At 40.1% G+C, this 19,370-nt stretch overlaps 1 protein-coding gene across 6 annotated transcripts in view; it reads left to right on the top strand.

The window, feature by feature from the left end:
• Positions 1-19,370, top strand: part of adcy7 (adenylate cyclase 7) — a 160,049-nt gene that overhangs the window by 52,474 nt on the left and 88,205 nt on the right. Inside the window, exon 1 of one of the 6 annotated variants that reach the window (XM_072279597.1) lies at positions 12,830-12,860. The exons of the other annotated variants lie outside the window; for them this stretch is intronic. The gene's annotated coding sequence lies outside the window, so the exon portion shown is untranslated. Of the gene's footprint in view, positions 1-12,829; positions 12,861-19,370 lie in introns of those variants that run through there. 6 annotated transcript variants of the gene reach the window in all.

The following is a 19,370-nucleotide window of genomic DNA, read 5'->3' as shown; positions in this document are numbered from 1 at the left end:
CATTCTGACAAATACAACAAGCTGAGCTGTTTGCATTACATCCAGGGATTCATCGAACTGTAGTGAAAAATATTCATGTCCTCTGACGATGACTCTACCCTCCTTGTTACTGTTGCAGGGCCAAGCAGCATATTATGTATTGCGGTTGTGATGCCGTTTTTGTTTTTAAAGTCATTAAAAACACTTGCTGCAGTAATGACCTTGAATAAATCGCCATCTGTAAAAGGCTTCTTGTGTTTAGCCAAAAGGTGACTTACACGAAATGATGCTTCAATAGCAGCCTTATTTTGAGCAGCATGATTTGTGAAAAATGATTGCTGGGCCTTCAACCCCGATTTCAGCTCAACTTTCCAGGCACAACTTGCACTGTTTGGGGGGGGTAGGTGTCTTTAAATTCCTGGCGGTTGGTGTTTTGGTGCCGCTCCAGATTCCTTCTTTTAGTCAGTGCTTGTGTTTGGTGGCACAACATACATACACATTTGTCTTTCACCAAGGTAAACAGAAATTCCTCTTCCCATTCTGCATGGAATTTGTATGTTTTTGCCTTCTTTCGTGGAGACTCCGCTATGCTATCAGGATATCACGAGCAATTGCCGATTGCATCGCCTCTGATCTGAGCTGACATTCACCTAATTAATTAGTTAGCTTGTTTATTTCGGCTTTTTTTCTTAAAAATGTGCTGTGTGCATCCCGACTACTGCTGCACCACTGCCTGCTTCGCGGCCCGGAGGTTGGGGACCACTGCCGTATATTGATGTTTGCGACAGACTGTACTCTTATCCCTAATCTGATTGTCACTTTGATGCAGCACAGGCTACGCTGAAAACGCAGTGCATGGCAGGGGAACTACACACATGCGCACTGGGCAGAAAGAATGGAACTAAACCTCTGCAACCCGGAAACAATCTCTCTTTACAAACAGCCTTTTAGCAAAAATATTGCTATATTACCATTATCCTAATTAGTATTACTTACTTTTATAATGCTCACATTACAACAGTATTTGTGTATTTTATTTTTGATTTTTCTTCAGGATCTATTGGGAAAGTCTGAAAGATCTACCGGTCGATCGCGATCGATGGGTTGGCGATCCCTAACTTAGACAGACACTTAAATAGACAATGTGTAGAAGGATGCAGATCCAATGTGGGCAAATGTGATTGTATAGAAGGACAAAAGGGTCAGCATGGGAATGATGGGCTGAGGGGCCTGTTCCTCTGCTGTACAGCACTGAACCTGTGACTCTATAAACTCTTGATGGACTATTGTTGTGGTTAAGCTAGTAAGCTTGGCTAAGCGTTTGGATGAACAGATGGGTTTGTAGAAAGTGAACAGGAGGATGCAAATGGAACAAGTGAATGGTGTTTGAGTAATGAGCACCTTGAAAGTGGGCAACAGGTCAATGGTTGCAGTCGGCGAGACCTTGGACATGCTATCAGATGGCAGCCACAATTTAAAATTATTTCAGCTGTAGATAGCATAATCGGGGTAATGTGCGAGCAAGAAATGTAGCGAGCAGTCTTTAGGACATGAAGGTTTTAATGTATTAGAATGGAGGATAGTGCAATGATAGTTATAATGGTTTTGTTGACAGTTAATAGATAATGTTAGAAGCCTAGCTTTGAGTAAAAGGTTTGTTTAGAACTTAACCTGAATATATATTTGGTTGGATGGAGTTGGAATTGGATTGTAGGGGACTCTGTCTGGAGGTAGGGCACAACAGTTTCTTTCACCAGATTTCAACTGGAGTTAAGTTTGGGGCATCAAGAGTTACATGGAATCTGACAGCACAAACTGTGAGGATATTAATTAGGGTAAGGCTAGTTGGAAAGTAGGAATGGGTGGTTTCATGATGCGTGTGAAATGTGAGCCATTGCCTGTGGACTAAATTGTTGAAAATAACATACAAGTTTTTTTTTAGGATCATTGCAGTTCAGGATGAGAAAATGGATCTGCTTCAAAGTGTTTGTAGATTAAGGTGATGTAGCATGAAAAGCAGATTGTTCTTTTTTGGATTTTTTTGCCGTTCGTAGTAGTGCTGGCAAGGGCAACATTTATCATCTATCCCATTCCATTGAGAGGATCGTATAGAATTACACTGACAAATTCTGTCTTGGGTAGTAACATAGTGCATCAGGGTTGAGAGTCGTAAATCTCAACCCTTGCCAATGAAAGAGCAGTGATGTTGGATCAATGTGTGACATGGAGGAGAGCTTGCAGGTGACAGCGGCATTTGCTTGTGTAACATGCTGTAAGGTTTCACTGATAATGTAATGGTTTCCCTGTAGCAGCAATGTTTGGGTTATGACTAGGGATAACGGGGTTTGGAATGCTGTTGTTCTTTCTTGTGAGTCTGGAAGAGAGATTTTTGCGGTTCTTTTGCCGAGGAGAGATGAGGAGAGAAGACACGAATGGAGAGAGTTGGTAGACCGCTGGATGGGTGGGCTTGGAGCGAGGGTCCGAAGGTCAGTGTCGCTTGGAGGAGGTTGATGGTGGACAATCGGCTTATCAGTGAGCTCCAACATTGCGCAGTAGACTGTTTCATAAGAATAGGGCTTTTTCTTTTTTTTGTTTTATTTACTAACCGTATAGTCAAAGTAAGAATTATAAAGCTTAATCGTTTAATCACGTATTGTGTACTGTTTGTTATTTCGTGGTACTGATTTGTAACAGGGGACACATCGTGCAGCATCCACCCAAAGGAGATTTCTAAGTTTGGCTGGGATGGGGGCTATCACCCCCTATATTTAGCTGCTAGCCGAAGCAAGAGTTACACTTGCATCTGCTGCCCTTGGCTTTCTAAGGGTTAGATGTCAAATGTTTGGGAGGTACAGTTAAAAATCCCTTCTCAAACCTTTAGCAGTATAAATGTATAGATTATTGCCATTGCCTGTTTGTGTTGGAATGTTTAATACGATGAATAATGTGCCAATAAAGTGGTTTGCTTTGTCCTGGATAATGTCAAACTTTTTGAGTATTGTTGAAGCTGTACCAATCCAGGCACGTGAAAGGTATTCCTTCATTGTTCTTGCATGAATAAAAATACTTATGTGAGTGTATTAGATGATTTCCACGACTGTGATTCAAAGGTTTCAAAGGTACATTTAATGTCGGAGAAATGTATACAACATACATCCTGAAATGCTTTTTCTTTGCAACCATCCATGTAAACAGAGGAGCGCCCCAAAGAATGAATGACAGTTAAATCTTAAAACCCCAAAGTCCCCCCCAGTTCCCCTCCCTCCCGCGTGTAAGCGGCAGCAAGCAACAATCCCCGCCTCCCCCCACTGGCAAAAAAAAAGCATTGGCACCTACCATCGAGCACTCAAGCATGAGCAAAGCAACAGCAAAGACCCAGACTTGCAATTACCCCAAAGACTATTTGTTCACCCAGTATGCAACATACCACAGTCTCTCTCTCTCTCTAATGAGGGAGAAAGAGGTGTCTCTGTTTCACAGCGAGAGGGGAGACATAACGAACAACTCGCTGGTTTACGATGATAAAGGTCTGTTGCGCCACTTTTTCCAAGCTCTGTGCCCAAAGATCTCGGGTCTCTGGGCACACAGCCGTAGATCTTCCGACTCCCCCGGTGACACATCGATCTCCTGCTGTGACACTGACATTCAATCCACTCATCTCCAGAGCCACAAAATCTCGGGCCTCTGAAGGCAGGCAAAGCTCTTAGGCCAAGCCCTTGGCTTGCCAAACAATGGCCATTCATGAAACCCCCGAGAGCGGGTCCCATTCCAGCAAAGAACCGTAGTTAGTGTGTAACTCCAGATCAGGGTCTTCAAAAGAACCCTGGAAGGGGAAAATGGAGATATTAAAGATGGTAACAGAGCTTGTTTCCGAAGATGCAAGCAAAAGAGTCACGGTTAGGTGCTATGGTGGGATTCTTGGCGATGCAGTGCTGTTGAATGTCACAAGTGTGATTAGATTCTATTGTGTTAAAGGTGGTAACTGCTTGGTGTGAATATTACTTGGCACTTATCGGCCCATGTCACATGTTATCTCTATCTTGCTGCAAGTGGTTTGGAAATTGTTCCAACGACTGCAAGTGTTGCTGCATGTGATCTTGAAGGTGACTAATGAAGTAGCAGAAGATGGTTCTGCTAGGTCACAAGCCTTGGAGATCTTCTCCAGTGGTGTATTGGGCTAGAAGAACTTTTTATAAACTAAAGCCATCTTTCATTATATAAAGTTTTGATTTTTTTGTTTCTGGTATTATCCAACCTTCTTGATGCCATGCTCAGTCAAATTCCTCTTTATGACAAGGCGATTTCTTTTCTTTATACCTGGTTTCAGGAATGATGTTGTTTTCTTCCCCCCCAAATCTGCACCAAGGGTATAATGAGGCCTCCAGTTTATCTCAAAATGTGAAGGGCTAAAGGATGAGTTAAGAGTCTGATGGGAGGATGATGCACAAGATGAAGAAGAACAAGATCTCCACCCCTCCCATCTCAAGGCGCATAGAATGTTGTTTTCTTTTAAACAAATTTGTGTTCCCAGATCCAAATGCACGAACAGTTTCTCAACAGCAAAAAAACTAGTCACAGTTTTTCGCTGCTTTTCTTGATCCAAACATGTACAAAATATGAATCCATAAAGTATCTCTGGACAGTGACCATAGAGTCACTACATTTAACATTATTTTGGAGGCAGAATTATTTAGAATCAGGAGTCAGCACATGAACAAAGATGACTTTGAAAAACATGGGAGCAACACAAGCAAGGAAATTTTCAACAGCACCTCATTAGAAAATACTGAAAACATTTGAAAAGATTTGTTGATATTCTATGGGGCTCTCAATCATCATGTCGGCGAAAGATTAGCATTAGTGTAAAGGAGCTGGCAGGCTACACTGTTTCTTGGGGCCTTCCTTTGTAAGGATCTCTGCAGAAGTTGTAGGTACGCAGGGTAAATACTACCTTTAAAAATCTGAGTTCAGGCTAAACTAATGCGTGCCAAGATAAGTAAACATATAATTAAAAGAAAAACAGCCTGTACAAGTCTTGCAGAGATGGATTAAAAAAAAGCACAGTAAGACGAATGTACAAAAGAAATTGAAATTCATCAGTATGATTGGAAAGGCATAATAGTATAGTTTTATTGCAACAATATCCGGAGAGAAGAAGTGGGAAACAAATTATACTAAAGGCTTGAAGCCTGAGCTGGAAATAATGCCCTGATTTGGATTTCATTTCATGGTTCTAGAGAATGTCAGCATTGTGCAGTTCAGCATGTTCTTGACTTCCATACTTGTCTACTGTAGTTCAGAAGTACAGAACTTACAGATGGGCTCTGCATCTAACCTCTGACCCTACACAGAATCAGGCCTGGAGTCTGGCTTTATAATCAGAAATGATTTGGATTCCTGTACTGTTTTCAGACTGTAAACATGTCGGTGAATCTGGCAGCACCTTCCTCTTCATCTGCTGCCATTTTCCTTAGCAACCAATATGGAGTTGCTGTTGTTTGCTGTAAAGGGCTGACAATATGATTGCTGAGTTGAAATCAACTGGAAATTACACAATTCCTGTTTTAATGCTTTATTTTTGGGTATAATCCAGCCCAATATTGTTTCTGTTTTTAAAGTTGCTCTTATAAAAGGAATGAATTTAAATGAAGAACCACAACTTCAGCAAATTACCTTTGTATAATTGAGGAAGGCTAGGCCTTAACAAAGTGCCAACATCACTTCTCAAATTTTGAGCCCAATCACCTGGATGAGGAAGAGCAATGGGTTCATCGACACTCACCGCCTCCGTTTCCTCTTCAAGTCATACACCATATGAGTTGGAGATATTCCACCCTCCTTCATTGCTGCAGTGTGTGTGTATCCTCAGTACGTAGGCTATAACAGTTCAAGAAAGTAGCTCAGTCTCACCTTCTCCCGTACAGACAGGGATGAATGATAGCTGCTGATCTTGCCATTAAAGCCCAGGTCTTGTGAATGGATAACGAGTTTATTTACTGACTAGTTTCAGGTAATTCTTTTGAATGGAAATTTATTACATTTTTTTGAAGCTCTTAAATTGTTTGTATGTTTAGGATTATTGTAATTGTCAAATGCAATTTCATTTTCTGTATTGAAAAATTAATATTGCTCCTATAGAACTATGCTCTGATAGTTGTGATTCAATGCTTCTCTTCCTTAATTGCTTGTTTCATAACTCTATGCATTAGATCAAATATTTTACTTGTAGATTTAATTCATTTGGTTCTGTATGATTGCTTATGTACTAAAAAAAATAAAGTTTCTATGAACAGTTGTGGGAATGCTCTGAACATGTTAAATACGAAATGTCGTCATTGCATTCAAAAAGCACATCAAATTATGTGTAGACTTCATACCATAAATGAGTTGAACATCTTGTGGCTGTGTCAGCACTATTTGTAATAAGTGAAGTTAAAACTTAGTTCAGTTACCCAATATGCAGTTTGGATAAGTAATAGATTTCTGGGTGGAACTGTGGAAAGCTGCACATTTTTGCATTGGCAGTTGCCAAAGCTTGTATGTTATTCTGGTAAGTCTAATGAAAAAATTGTGATCAAAGCACTTAAATGAGATTGTGTCTGGTATTATGAATTCTTGGCCAATATAAGGGGATCATTGTATTTATTCTTCAGTTACTTGTGGATATTTAAGTGGCAGTCATCAACTTCACTGAACCTATTTATAGTTTCTTCAAAAACTCTGCTTTATCTGAGAAATCTAATAATATTGCTTATTTTATTTTGCTTTTTGGGTGAATGATATTTTAATCCACAAATCTGATCAAATTTAATCTTTTTCTAATGTGACAATTGAGATTCAAATTCAAGTCAGTTCAGATTTATACAAGATTACACTGCCTATCAAGCAGGTATTTGAAGTACTAGTTATTGAAGTTCCAAAGACTCTCACCATAGGTCTATTTAGAAGGTTAGGAGATGCGCAGCAGTCATATTCAGGAACGTCAAGATAAAATCTATGCCAGTTTATTTCATGTAATAGCGAGAGGGCCATTCAGCCCGTTGAATCTTTGCTAGCTGTCTGAGCAATTGCATCCATCTCATTCCCTCACTAGCTTCCTTGTAGCCTATGCTCTCTCAATTTTCTATTAATACCCCTGCCTACCCACCTTCTTTCTGTCACTATTTCCAAAAAGCACCGACAGCAGGGTTAATTTACTGTCATTGATTAAACTACTAAGCTGTATAACTTTGAGAGATGGGAGGAAACTAGAGTGCTGAGGGGGATGGGACTGCATGTAGTTATGGGCAGCATATGCAAATTCTACATAGATAGAGGCAGAAATTAGGGTTAAACCCAGAGCAGTAAGCCAGCATCACTACCTGCTGCATGCGCCACGTGCCTTTCCAACTCATTTTAAGCATTTTTGCATACACTTTAAGCTGCAAATTTTTTCACCCACCTCCTTGGGGGGGTGGGGTGGGAAATGAGTCAATATGCTGTGGAAAAGTAGTTTAACAAGGTGGTAACACACACAAAATGCTGGAGGAACTCAGCAGGCCGGGCAGCATCTGAGGAAAGAAAGCGCAGTCGATGTTTTGGGCCGAGACCCTTCGACAGGACTGGAGTAAAAAAGATGAGTGTATTGTACCTTTTTTTTCCCATAAAAGCTGCGTCACCTGCTGAGTTCCTCCAGCATTTTGTGTGTGTCGCTTGGATTTCCAGCAACTGCAGATTTTCTCTTGTTTGTGATTGGATTAGCAAGGTGGTAGAACATTTTGCACGCATTTCTGGGTCTCATTGGGGAAATCAGTCATCTCATTGGGATTTCTGTTTTCCCAAGCACTTCCTTTCCCAATGTAAAACTCATCTGAATATCATGAATCTTATAAGTTGCAAAATTAGTCTTCTACCTTGAGATTTCCAGTCTTACTAGTGTGAAAAGCAATGTCTTGCTTCTTCAAGCAACACGCATAAAAGTTGCTGGTATTAGTCATGACGGAGGGTCTTGGCCCGAAACGTCAACTGTACCTCTTCCTAGAGATGCTGTTGGCCTGCTGCGTTCACCAGCAACTTTTATGTGTGTTGCTTGAAATTCCAGCGTCTGCAGATTTCCTCGTTCTTGCTTCTTCACATAGCAATGTTTTGCTAACACTATTTCCTTGAAACCATGGGACTAACGCGCAAACGGCAATTCTCCTTTCTGAAACTTGTGACCCTACTGCGACCTCAAATCTAACTTGAATTGTGCCTTGACAGATTTTACTGTTGAGATCAGGAGCACTGTCACTTACAAGTTCCCAGACTCGGGGACACGCTGGCTGCTGTTGTAACTCCATTTGCTGCTCAGGACTGTGGTAGGGAAGATACTGGAACTCTGTTGTACTCAAAGAGACTTGATCCTCGGTTCCTTCAGCTGACTGAGTAGGAAGATTGGGTGCACACATTTACTTGTCTCACAGGTTTCCCCCAAAGAACAGGTACTCGGTCCCTGTACATGTCCCACAGCACAGGTATTTAGTCCCTGTACGCATGTACCTCCAAAGCACATGTCTTCAGTCTCAGTATTCTTGCCAGAAGTGCCAGACTTTGACCAAGGGGAGGCTGCATGGCCCTTTTGCAGGTAGAAAGCTTAGGTGTACCATTTTTGTTCAAATATCTCTCAGCCCTTGGCAGAGCGGTCTTCCCATTGCTGCATCTATTCATTCACCATAACATTCCCCTGGAGCTAGAAGGACGTTGCTTTAGGAACAGGCCTCAAAGAGTGCATCTGCTGGGCCACGTGCAAAAAACAATGCAAGAAATTGCAACATATCCTCAATGGCCACTTTAATTATGTTCATGCTCTTCTGCTGTAGCCCATCCACTTCACGTTTCGACATGTGCGTTAAAAGATGCTCTTCTGCACAGCACTGTTGTAACACCTGGTTATTTGAGCTACTGTCACCTTCCTGTCAGCTTGAGCCAATCTGGCCATTCTCCTCTGACCTCTCTTATTAACAGGGCATTTTTGTCCACAGAACTGCTGCTCAGTGGATGTTTTTTTAAAATTTTCACCCTGTTCTCTGTAAACTCTAGAGACCGTTGTGCATGAAAATCCCAGGGGATCAACATTTTCTGAGATACTCAATCTACACCATCTGGCAACAATCATTCCAAAGTCACTTGGATCACATTTCTCCTCCATTCTGATGTTTGGTGTGAACAACAACTGAATCTTTAGACCATGTCTACATGCTTTTATATATTGAGTTACTGCTGCTTGATTGGCTGATCAGATATTTGCATTAACAAACAGGTGTATCAATAAAGTGGCGACTGAGTGTAATAGCACTCATCTGGCACTAAAACTTTTTTAACTGTGCAGTTGAAAGTTCTCGCTCCGCTGCTGCTTCCATAATAGTAATGACAGCTGCTTCATATCATTTGCTGTTCTCTACCATATAGTACATTTCACAAATAACAATGGAAAATGTTGGAAACATTCATCAGGCCAGGCAGCGTCTGTGGAAAGAGAATCAAGGTGAACATATTTGGTAAGGTGACCTTCATTAGAAGTGTGGTATGATGCCTTATGACCACTTTATAGAAGCAAAAATATCCAGTTGTCCTTGTGGGTAAATTAATATGCCATGAGGATATAAAGGTAATTAATTTCCTATTCAAACCTAATCTGTACTGATCTCAATTAGAGTGATACTTTCCTCTCTAATTCCACAATTTTTTACAGCCCTACAATTTTCTGTTACTTCTTTCAGTTCTGTCCTCTTCAGCATTCCTTAATCAGTGCAGTTGCAGGTGTGCCCTCAACAACCTCGGTCCGATGCTGTCCTTTTCATTCAGTGGACCTCTTTGATTTTAAGACTCTTTAAAAATTCATCACTTTAAATGCCAGATCATCCACCCTAATTTCTAATGTTAGCTAAAATTTACTTTGAATTTGGCAGTGTAGAATGCTTGGAACATTTCATTAAATAGACCATATAAGTACAAGTTGTTGAACTGAAATTACACCATCAAATTATAAAATCAAGAGAAGGTAAATTTCTGTCATTTTTACAGGGGAATTTGAATACAGGAAAATGGAAGTCCTATTACAATTGGGGTGAAACACTACCTGGAGTATGGTGTACTGTTCTGGTCTGCTTACCTAAAAAAAAGACAAAGCATGTGTTTACTACAGAGGGAGAACAGTAAATACTCACTTGACTGGTATCAAGGATAGCCTGCAGCTGCAAGAGAGGAGATTAAGTAGACCGTGGGATTGAGTTCAAGAGCAATGAGGTAATGTTACACCTATAAAAGACCTGAGTTAATTACGAAATAACTGCGAATAAAAAAAGTGCTACAGCACACAAATATAAAAGTACTGAGACAGTACAATATGGGTGCAATATTGCTTAGTGCTGTGATGTGAGGTTCAGCAGGGTCACAGCCTCAGGGAAGAAGCTCTTCCTGTGCCTGCTGGTGTGGGAGCGGAGGCTCCTGTAGCGCCTACTGGATGGGAGGAGAGTTAAAAAGTCCATGGTTAGGGTAAGATGTATCCCTGATAATGCTTTTCGCCCTGCCCAGGCAGCGTTTATGGTAGATGTTCTTAATGATGGGCAATTGAGTGCCGATAATCCGCTGGACAGTTTTCACCACACACCGGAGTGCTTTGCAGTCCGATACGGGACAATTGCAATACCACACTGAGATGCAGTTGGTGAGTATGCTCTCAATGGTACAGCGGTAAAAGTCCATCAGTATCCTGGGACAGAGGTGAGCTTTCTTGATGCCTCGCAGGAAATAAAGGTGCTGTTGCACCTTTTTGATCAGGATGGAGGAGTTCAGGGACCAGGTGAGATCCTCGGAAATGTGGACACCAAGGAATTTGAAGCTTGATACACGCTCCACTACAGTTCCGTTGATGTAGATGGGGATGTGAATGTGACTCCAGGCATGCCTGAAGTTCACAATGATCTCCTTGGTCTTCTGGGTGTTAAGGGCCAGATTGTTGTTGGCACACCACAGGCCAGGTGCTGGACCTCGTACCTGTAGGCCGTCTCGTCATCCCCTCTGATCAGACCCAACCACCGTGGTGTTGTCTGCGAACTTGATTATGGAGTTAGAACCATGTACAGGAATGCAGTCATAGGTGAAAAGGGAGTACAGAAGAGGGCTCAGCACACAGCTTTGAGGCACGCTAGTGTTCAGGGTGAGAGTGGAGGAGAAGAGGTTGTCTAACTTAACTGATTGGGGTCTGTTAGTCAGAAAGTCCAAGGTCCAATTGCAGAGTGATACGCTGATACCAAGCTGGCGAAGTTTGGCTATCAGCTTGGAGGGGATCACAGTATTGAATGCCGAACTAAAGTCAATGAACAGCATTCTGATGTAGGAGTTGGGGCTGTCTAGGTGGGTCAGGGCAGAGTGAAGTGCTGTGGAGATGGCATCCTCTGTTGACCTGTTGGTGCGATAGGCAAATTGATCTTATGCCCTCTTATCTTCTATAATATCCATTGTTAGATTAAAACATGTTTACTTTATCCACCACATTTCTAGTTTTGAAGTTCTGTATCGAATGCTTGTCTAGTATCAGTCTGACCTTTTCTCACAACTCAACACTCCACCCCCTCACTTTCCATTCTTGTCAGCATTCTTGTAACCTGGGAAGGAACTTCTCCAAAGCTAATGCATCCTCAACATCATAGGGCATGCAAAACTATATTAATAGTGTTACTGATCACATGTTTGCAGAGTTATAATGAACATTTTGTTTTTGTATTTGGTTTATCAATCCAAAATCGTGCAGTTTTGACTCATTTGTTGGTGTACCTACATCCTATTCCCATAACCCTTCTTGCTTCATAGTACTAACACATATTTCAAATTTGGGCTGTGTGCTGTCTGATTCTGCACAAGAACTGATCAGACCTCCATTTCTTGATTCATTTTTTGTCCATAGATTTCATTTCCTTTCATTTGCAAATCTCTAACTCCCCCCATTCTGGTAAATACTGATTCAAGTTATTTGTGAAGCAGCTCTGCTGTTTTCCCCTCTGCCCTAATGATCAAATCATCTTCATTTTTGAGTGAACCCACCCTCTTAATGCTCCACTACTTTATTAATGTACTTGCAAGGCTCTGCATTGTCTTTTTAATATTAACCACATATGTTTTCTTAAGCCCTTGTAGTTTTCTTTATCTGTGCCTTTTCATTGTAAACCTGAGAGTAAGATGGTTGTGGTTTGAAGATCTGCTGCACACTGGAACCCATAATCTTAAAATGAAACTTAGTTGTAGTCGTTACATAAATTCTTTCCCCAGTAATTCTTGTTTCATTCATCTTTGTCACCAGTTTAAGTTTTATCACAGACGGCCATTTTAGGATTTATTTTTAGACCTTTGTATCTGACTAGATGTTCTTGGGATTGTGATCATAGGTGTGGTCTGTTTTTGTTTATTAGAATGTTGCTGCTGTACCAATCTCACTCACTGCTGCTGTTTCTCACTTTATTTTTAGGGAGCTTCCATTCCAAGTTTCCAAGTTGTTTTCATTCTCTGTAACTGGTTGTTGATAAAAGGTTCAATTTTTGATTTTGATGTTTTTCCTGTTTTAACATTAAAGATTTGATTATTCGTGCTTAATCTTCCTGCTACTTCCAATCTGTTCAACTGACTCAATTTTATATTGCATCCTTTCTTCCAGAGGTTATCATTTAGAGTGGTTTCTGAGTATATCTGTATCATGTATATGTTCTCCTAATTATCTCTCACATTTCAAATCCCACGATGGGTCCAGTTACTCAAAGCCGAGCTGCAATTCTGTTATCTAGATATTGTACAATATCTTTGCAGGTTCAAATGCTGTGTGATCCAGTTTCAGTGAATAAGCAAGTGTAATTGAAAACTGAGGACACCAGGTGAGCTGCAAGAAACTAGAGTTTTTCATTCTTCATTTATCTGATGTAAGCTGATGTCTAAAACTGTGCCACCTATATTTGGATTGGGTCTGAAGTCATGGAATGGGGCAGTATCTGAAGATGGGAAGGTTGAATGGTGGTGGTGGAAAATGGTTACTGTATGATTAGGTAGTTGGTGTTATTTGGAGTCCCAATTATATGATGGTTGAGTAGTGAGATCAGGTTAGGATCCACTGAATGTGTTTGGATAGAAAAGGGGCTTGAAAAAGAGCATAATCAAGAATGAGTATCAAGCCAAATACTTTGCGGGGTGGGGCTTCCTGCAGCAAGATCAACTGGTCAGAGACCCGGTAACCATGTCCTTTTTACCCAGGTTAGAGTAGGGTTTACCTCAGCAGTTCCAGACTGCTTTGATGGGAGTGGCCCATTTTATTCATGGGCCTCGATTGTGCAAGATAATTCTGTGCACCTTGCAATCTGCTTGACATCTATATAATAGTCCAGTGGCTTCATAGGTCTTTCTTTCTGATTCAGAGCAGAGGTAGCTCATGCACAGCGGTTTTAGATTAGATTCATTGTGTATTGTGCAAAAAAAAAAAGTTTATCATGTGAAACAATTTCTATATCTTGGTCTATATATGAACAATTAACTTCCTCTTCTTTTAGTGCCTGTTCTTGGGTGCTCCTTGGTGCCTGCGCCTATGTTAGTTCAGTTGGCTGCACCTGTTATTTATAAAGCCCATTTCATGTAGCACTTACTTCAGGTTAACCTTTAGGTGCAAGTCCCATCATGTGGACTAACCAAGGCAATCTACCGTGTGAAAGAATTATTTCCAGGGGAACTGTTAGACCTCAAGTGTCTTTTCTCTCTGTTCTCCTTGCCCTTTATCCACAAAGGTTTACCTTGTTTTTTTGTCAAATGTTAATTCGGTAGGATATTAATGAGTAGAATGGAATTTTAACTAATTAACAGAGAACAGACTTTGGGCCCCAAGTCCACAGTTCCTTGATAGCGGCAACACAGGTCTATAGAGTAGTGAAGAAGGAGGCTTGAAGCATGCTTGCCTTCGCTGGTAAGGACATAGAATATAACAAAGGTTATGACATTATGCTAACTCTTTCCAAAACACTGATTGGGGTGCACTAGGAGTATAGTGTGCCATTCTGATCACCGAGTTATAAGAAGGATGTGATTGTACTGGAGCGATTGCAGAGGCGATTCGCCAGGATACTGCTTGGATTGGTGAACTTTAGTAATGGGGAGAGATTGGACAGGGCTGGCCTTGTTTTTCCTGGAATGAAGGAGACTGAGAGGTGACCTGACAGAAGTATAAAAGATTATGAGGTTCATGGATAGGTTAGACATAGAAAATCTATGTATAGGTTTAAGGTGAGAGGAGGATTTTTAAAGGGATTTGAAGGGTAAGCATTTTTACACATAGAGTGGTGGATATCTAGAGCTGCCAGAGTTGGTGGTAGAATCAGATATTGTTATTACCTTTATTTGGACAGATAGTTAGTTAGGCAAGGCAGGGTGGGATACGGACCCAGTGAAGGCAAAAGGGAATAGTAAGAGGCTCATACTACTCCTGATTCAAAGGACCTTTTAGTATTTATAATAGATCTAATGTGGGAATTATCAGAGGAATAATTTCTTCCCATCGAAGGCAATGTAAAACAAGGAAGCTGTATGGCTGAAGGGCAAGAAGATGAGCAAGAAGGGATGCTGGAGGTTTAAACCAGTATTGCCCCTAAGCATTGCAAGCTGTATTTTTGCAGCCATCACCATGCAGAAGATGCAGACGCTTGAAGTCCCACGCAATTGGGCTGGAGAACAGCTGCTTCCCTTCAGCCATTCAATTCCTGAACCAATTGGCAAAACCCTCATCACTCAGTTTAGCAATACTGTAACCACTTGGATCACTTCACACTAAAATGGTCTTTGTTTTTTTTTCTGTTCTAATTGTGTTCATCCTTGCAATTAATTTGTGTGTCATTTCTGTATTTCTTGTGAATTTTGCTTATTTGATGCTGTGTTTCTGTTACTGTTTAACCTTGTACCTTTTACCATGCAATGATTTGACTGGTATGAATAGTATGTGAGACAAGCATTTTCATTGTACCTTGGTTCAAGTGACAACAGTAAACCAATTCAGTTCAACTCCAATTCAATATGTGCCTGTGATGCTGCTGCTAAGTATTTTTTATTTCACCAGTGCATAATGTATCTGTGCATATGGTAGTAAATTTCATTTTGTAATCTATGGGCGTGGCCATTGCAGCAGATTTTTTTTGCTGTATGTGCTTCAGCGGACCCTTCATGTGTATATGAACTTAGCTCATTAATGTTTACTTAACATATGTCAACCATTCAGCCATTCAGTGATGAGCAAAGTGCTCAAAATGGCTAAACATTTGGACTCAATTTTCTTATCTTTGCATTTTATCACCACATTAAAGATTAAATGGAGTACACAAACATACACTATTGCATTGAGTGCTGTGATGTTCAATAACTATATCCCTTTTTATTTTTTTAATCAAAAATGCATTTGTCTGGATGCATCCACTGACCTGATATATTGATAAAATTCTTCTGAAAGGGGAGCAGGCTATCCCAGAATGTTGGGAAGTGTCCATTCTGCACTCCAGCACTATAATTCTCTACAAAGGCTGATACCTTCTCAGTGTGACTGAGATACCCTGTATCTTCAACATCTAATCCTAAAATGTGAAAAGAAGGAGTCAAGACCCTGAATCATTATCGTATGGTTAGAAGTTCTGAAGTCAATGTGCCCCTGTGGAATTTGTTTAGCACAGAAGAATGGCAAATTGGGCAGAAAGTTAATGAAGTTAACAGCATGTTCTCAAGAATTCACTTGCTATTTTTGACAAAGGATCAGTTTAACAAATTCCTGATTTTTAATTTGTATTGTGTCATTTACTTTCCTCTGTTTCAAAATATTTATATTTTTCTCTTTCAAATTTAACAAATGTATTTCTGACTTTTTCCTTAGACTTCTTTGGAACAGTGTGTGTTAATTACTCACATAAATTAGATCTTCAAACTCATTGGGGTCTATCTATATTTACTCTTTTCTGACTTCTTCCAGTGAAAGAGTGTTATTCTGGCTGGAGTTACTCTGAGAGTGGTACTGGGGCCTCTATTGATGTATATGAATGCCATGGATGAAAATATAGATGATTGGGTTAGTAAATTTGCAGATCACACAAAATTTGGTGGAATTGTTGACAGTGTGAAAGGATATTAAAGAATACAGCAGAATATTGATCAGTTATAGGTATAGGCAGAGAAATGGCAGATAGAGTTTAATCAGGGTAAGTGTGAGGTTTTGCTCTTTGGAATGTCAAACACAAGGGGAAAGTAAACAGTTAACAGTACTGATGTACAGAGGGATCTTGGGGTCCGAGTTATCAGATTCAGGAAGTGGCCGTAGTACACATAGGATGTTTAAGATGCTTGTCTTCGGTAGGTGTTGCAATGAGTATGATTCAGGAAGTCGTGTTGCAGCTATAAAAAAGGCTTTGGTTAGGCCACACTTGTGTTGCATTGAATTCTGTTCAACCCATTACAGGAAGGATCAAAGGCATTATAAAGGATGCAGAAAGAGGTTTACCAGGAAATTTGATTTAGAGGGAATGAGCTATAAGGAGAGGTTGGAAAGAAATTGATATTTTCTTTGGAGCCGAGGGGAGACCTGATAGAAGTTTATTAATTCAGTAGAGGTTCAGATAAGGTAGACAGTGTGTATCTTTTTCCCAAGATTGAAATATCAAGTTCTAGAAAGGGGGAATTTTTAAAGGAGATGTGCAGGCAAGTGTTTTGTTTACACAGAGTGGTAGGTGCTTGGGATTGTGGTGGAAGCAGATACAAAAGTGGCATTTAAAGAGCTGTTGGAATATGCAAGGAAATTGATTGGCTGGCTGTATGCACAGAAGATCAGGTTTAATTCAGCTCTAAGTTTAGTGCAGACATTGTGGTTTAAAGAGCCCGTTCTTGCACTGAACTGTTCTGTGTTCTAAATTGTATTCTGCTTAATGCAAGCGGAATTTGTCTTTGAAAGCAGAAGTTTCAATTTCAACTTTGTTCCTTAATTCTTGGGCCAGCTAGTTTTCTAAAACGAGCTAAACCCGAATTGCTCATACATATTGTGATTTATCTGTTAAAATGCGTATGAGCCACTTCTGTGAAATCAAAAAGTGATATTTTCCATTTAATAAATGTCATATATTTTCCAGTGCTTAAAAGCCCTCAAGATTGTTTGCATATCTGCCTTGGAATTAGATAGGTGTACAAACAAAACTATTAAAAATAGGCATGGAGGCTAGCAGAAAAGGGGAAGAGGTTTTTGTTTTCTTTGTTTCAGTTTGGCTTTGCTGCTAGTTAGTCTGTCTTGGGTCAAGGACTCTTGAATCAAACTCCATTTGGTGATTTGAGCACTCAGTTCAAATGGGCAGTTTGATAGTGCGGTGTGGTCATGAATGTTTTAGGTGAGGCTCTACTCAAGGCCAATCTAATAGTTGAGCTGGACACTTGATTCCAGGGGGTGAATTGAAGAGCAAGTTCTGTTTTAACCATTTTTTTTCTGTGAAGCAAATTAACTGCTTATTTACTTTATTTTTTCTAATAAGAGATTCAGATGTGTATAATTGGTTGCTTTCTTTATCTACATTAGCAACTACATAGTCATTGAGTTAGACAGCAGTGCCCAACTCCTCCATACTGATCAAGTTGCCTACTTGAGTTTTCCCAGTGCCTTCATTTGGCCCATATCCCTCCAAACATATTCTATCCAAGTACCTGTCCAAATGCATTTTATAAGTTGCAATTGTGTCTGCCTCTATCACTTCCTCTGGCAAATTTTAACTTCCCTACTCTGAGAGAAAGACCTAATCCATGCCCCTCATGATTTTCTGGAAGGTCACTTCTCAGCCTCCTACACTCCAGGCGGGAGGAGATGGGGAGCCTTAACCTATCTATTCTCTCATAATTCAAGCCCTCTAGTCCCTGTATTATCTTTGTGAATCTTTCCTGCACCTTTTCCAGCTAAGTGATATCTTCTTATGTGACCAGAACTGCACTGAGTACTCTAAGTAATGTCTCACCAATGTCATATGCATCACAACTATCCAAGTCAATGCCATGGCTCTGAAGGTAAAGTGTACCAAATACCTTTTTCACCACTGTATCTACCAGTGTTGCCACTTTCAGAATGCTACGTACTTGGACAGTTTAACCACTCAGTTCTTGAATCAAACTGCACATCCCTTATCACTACCTTAGGGCAGCAGCATTATGACTATTTTGTACTACAAAGCACTTTTATTTTCTTTCTAATTGTGTTTTTTTTAGACAATTTTGGATAATTTGTATTCATGCAGATGTACCTGTGCTGTTCCTGCATGGAAGTTTTTCATACCTGTGCACACATGTTAATAAACAAAATTTGACGACTACCGTGTACTATGTGCAGTTTACAATAAATCTATTAATTTGACAGAATATTGGGAATGAATTTTGCTGATATATAAATTCATTCTCAATATTACCCAGACATAGTTGCACAGGACGAAACAAGTGTATAATCAAAATTAGAAAGTATTGTGTTGCACAAATAAGATAAATTATGGTGTGCCGTTTCCAAGTTGGGCACATTTGCTAAACGAAGTTAGGGTAGCTCTGCTATGATGCAATAGTTACATTCCTAAGACACTGCCTGTTTTAAAAAAATGTTATTGCAGGATGGGCTGTAGTTGTCTTCAAATAAGATTTAAACAGGATTACAATTGAGCTATAATCAATATGGCTTACAGCATGCAAATTGAGTTCCCCAAGCCATCTATCACTTTCTAAACGATTTGTATTATGGATGCACGTGTTACAGTTGTAAAAATGTGGCCAAAGCTGACTAACTTTGAGAAATGTTATTTTTTCCTGAAACCTGCAGATTTCAGTGTCTCAAACTGGCCATGAACCAGTGCAATCATGAGTGTTTAAAATATATTCTAAAAAATGTTTATTGCTTGAAATATTCTCTTCAATATGTCAAAGACTGATTTGCCATGGTCAAATCAAAGTGAAAATAGGAACAGCGTTAATAATCACAATCAGAATCAGGTTTATTATCACTGGCATGTGACATGAAATTTGTAAACATAGCAGCAGCAATTCAATGCAATACATAATATAGAAGAGAAAATACAATAGTAATAAATAAATCAATTACAGTAAATGTATATTGAATAGATTAAAAAAGTGCAAAAAACAGAAATACTGTATATTTGTTTTAAAAAGTGAGATAGTGTCCAAGGATTCAATGCCCATTTAGGAATCGGATGGCAGAGGGGAAGAAGCTGTTCCTGAGTCGCTGAGTGTGTGCCTTCAGGCTTCTGTACCTCCTACCTGATGGTAACAGTGAGAAAAGGGCATGCCCTGGGCGCTGGAGGTCCTTAATAATGGATGCTGCCTTTCTAAGACACCGCTCCCTG

The sequence above is a fragment of the Mobula birostris genome, chromosome 15 (genome assembly GCF_030028105.1).
Source record: "Mobula birostris isolate sMobBir1 chromosome 15, sMobBir1.hap1, whole genome shotgun sequence".
Taxonomy (NCBI): Eukaryota; Metazoa; Chordata; class Chondrichthyes; order Myliobatiformes; family Myliobatidae; genus Mobula; species Mobula birostris.
The sequence above is the reverse complement of the archived record's forward strand: the minus strand, read 5'-3'. Positions and strand labels throughout refer to the sequence as shown.